Source organism: Cyprinus carpio, chromosome A20 (genome assembly GCF_018340385.1).
Source record: "Cyprinus carpio isolate SPL01 chromosome A20, ASM1834038v1, whole genome shotgun sequence".
NCBI lineage: Eukaryota > Metazoa > Chordata > Actinopteri > Cypriniformes > Cyprinidae > Cyprinus > Cyprinus carpio.
The window spans coordinates 12,694,099-12,697,125 of record NC_056591.1 but is presented as its reverse complement, the minus strand read 5'-3'; the positions used below and the strand labels follow the sequence as shown (position 1 = coordinate 12,697,125).

The 3,027-nt window shown below is 43.3% G+C and overlaps 1 pseudogene; it reads left to right on the top strand.

Moving 5' to 3' along the window:
• Positions 1-635: 635 nt before the first annotated feature.
• Positions 636-2,764, top strand: LOC122149078 (annotated as a pseudogene).
• Positions 2,765-3,027: the final 263 nt, after the last annotated feature.

Below are 3,027 nucleotides of genomic sequence, written 5' to 3'. Positions count from 1 at the left end.
CTCTATGGGGATTCTGAAAAATCAATGGCCTTTGTCTCATTACCCAGGCTTAAAGCAAGGAAAGGAAAAAAGAAAAAGAATATACCACACTCACTTTGCAAAGTGACCCACATTAAGCGATTAGAGAGGAGCTAGGATAAACATTATCACTACACGCGTTTTGCGTTTGAAACAAGTTGAGTCACTCATTACCAATGATCGATATCAGCCAATCACTATCACTAAAAAGCCCCATTCAAAATCTCCACTTTAAATAATTTCTACAGGGCTAGTCGAGTGGTTTAGTAAAAACCACCTTAAGGGTAGGTTTTTCTAAAGCGACTGTCAGTTCCCTCGGGAGAAGCAACCCTCTTTCTCTCTCTTTTTATTCGGTCATAAACAGCTCGCGCATACACGTGAAGCGGTGGGCGGAGTAAGGCTATGTGACCGTTGTTTGCAGTAGCCAATCAGAGCCGAGCGCGTCTGTGGCTGTATAAATAAACCCAAGCTCCCATCTCGGCTCAGTAAACCAAGCTGGTGTTTTAGGAGAAGAACTTGGAAATATCCTCCGACTTTATCTTTTAAAGGACAACAATCTTCCATTCTGACATTACTTTTACGGGCGTCTTTGGATATTTGTCCTAGTTTTTTTTCATCGTAGGCTTCGGATAGTATCTTTATTTTGCCAAAATGCGTCTGATCCAGAACATGTCTACCATTGCGGAGGTACCCGAGCGCCGAGTGCCACTCCAGCCGGGTCATCAAGATCGCAGTCATCGGCGGCAGTGGAGTGGGCAAAAAACCGGTACGTTTGTGCCACCTGTGTATACAGTGTTTTAAAGATCATGATATTGCACCTAATAATGTAATATTATAAAAAACTATATATTTTTTGTAGATTAGTGTTTTAAGCCATAATGTATTCAAACCCATGTCTTGTTTATTTCCTGTGCAGCGTTGGTGGTTCGTTTTCCTCACTAAGCGGTTTATGGTGACTACGAGAGAAACGTTGGTAAGTTTTTTCCCCATCATTTCCAAGGGGGACGACTGATTTTAGTAAACATCGTTTAAAATCATTAGTGATGTTGTCAAAATTTATTAAAGTCTGCATTGTCGCATTTACAGGCAACCTGTACAAACAGAGAAGTGCAGATAAAAACGGAGAAACAAGTGGCCATTCACAATCAAAGTTTCAGGAACACACCTGGAGTTGAAGTAAGTTTACAGGAAACAGTCGTTGCCTCATGCGACTTTTTTGTCACCATTTGTTACCGTTATATATGTGCTCTGGGAGCATCTTTCTCACGCTGCTTCTTCACGGGTGAGAAGTGTAAAAAAGAGCGCATACCTTCGCCTTTGTGTTTTAGCGCCTCTTTTGTTTCTCCGGGTTTGTGTTTAACACTTGGGGTTAAATGGCCAGCGGGACGCCTGCTTTTGCACTCATATATGGGGGCAGCGTTTTCATGTACTGCAGCTTGGGAAAGTTTGACTTATTTCAGCGAATCGGTTCTATCGAACAGTTCATTCCATAGAACAAGATTTAGCGATTAGTTACGCTTTCGCGTGGCATATTACAAGCTCCAAAGCTTGTGAACATAAAGTGGCTATTTAGTGTTATGTTTTCAAGAAGATATCTTTTCATAAAAAGATTTTGCATGGTTTAATAAAAAGACCAACTCTTTAAGCCAATTCAGATTGAGTATCGAACGAATCGTTAAAATCGTTCTGTGAGGCGGTTCAATAAAAAGATCCGACTCCAAAAAAAAAACGATTCGCTGGCAGCGCCGTTTGGGATTGATATTTGTAGCAGCGGTTGGGAGGTTTTGCTTCTTCAGCAGGGCTCAGCAAGTTTAGGGATGTGAATAAGCAGTTCCGAAAATTTACAGTAGACCAGCCCATCTAAATTATCCCTCTGCTTTCAAAATTAGAGAATGGTTTTTAATTCAATTACAGGCCACTTCTTTCAAGATGTCTTTAGTCAGATATTTTAGTGCCAAGTTTGGCATGCAAGGCTCATTTCCTAAAGCAGGCAGTCGTCCAAAACCACATAATGCCTTTTCTATTCGGACAAGGGTGAAACGCTCGTAAGTCTAGCCTGCTAAATCTCCTGGTTTGGTGTAACGACAGTCACAGCCGATAGCAAATGATACTTTTTCCACTTCTCAGTCAGCATTGCTGTACACTTCATCACCCACAGAGCTCACACCCCCCGGTATTCAGTAATAGAAGAAAATGTGTAGACTAACCAAACGTGTTGCATAACTGACAAATGTCTGTATTTTTTTCTTCAGGTGAACACTAATGGATTGAGCTGCACTGACCAGGTATCTCGGTTCATTCAGTGGGCGGACGCTGTGGTTATGGTGTATTCCGTTACTGACTGCCGAAGCTTTGATCTCATTGGTCAGCTCCACCAGCTTGTTACCCGCACACATACGGATAGGTCCTTGCCAATCATCCTGGTGGCCAATAAAGCTGATCTCCTCCACGTAAGGCATGTGGATGCTCAAGAAGGTCCCCTTTGGCTTCAGCGCTGGGTTGCTCCCTTCTACGAGGTATCCGCCAGCGAGGACTACAGCCAGGTCCACGGTGCCTTCCACAGAACTGTGTGTAGATCTGGCCAAGGCAGCATCCTCAGACCCCTGTCAATGCAGCTACATCTGTAAACAGAGAAGAAAAAGATCTCCCCTCATCCCTCGGCCCAAGTCCCCCAACATGCAGGACCTGAAGAGGCGCTTTCAAACAGGTGCTGTCCGCCAAGGTCCGGACTGTCACTTCTGTGTGAAGATGGGTTCGAAAATACCAGCAGGAGAAGTGGAAAAAAAAAAAAAAAGTACAGGATTAGAGAGGAAGCTCTAAGCAGAGGAGAAGATCTCTCTGAATTTATAGGTCTCGCTCTTTTGAAAATTCCTGAGATCTGTTGATGATCAGAAAAAAACTGGTTCCAAACAGAGGCCCCTGAAAGTAGACCTAGACTAGGCGTCTTGGTTGCTAAAAAACACACAAGCAGGAGTTTGGTGAAGTCTTACATTTCACTTGACCCTCCTA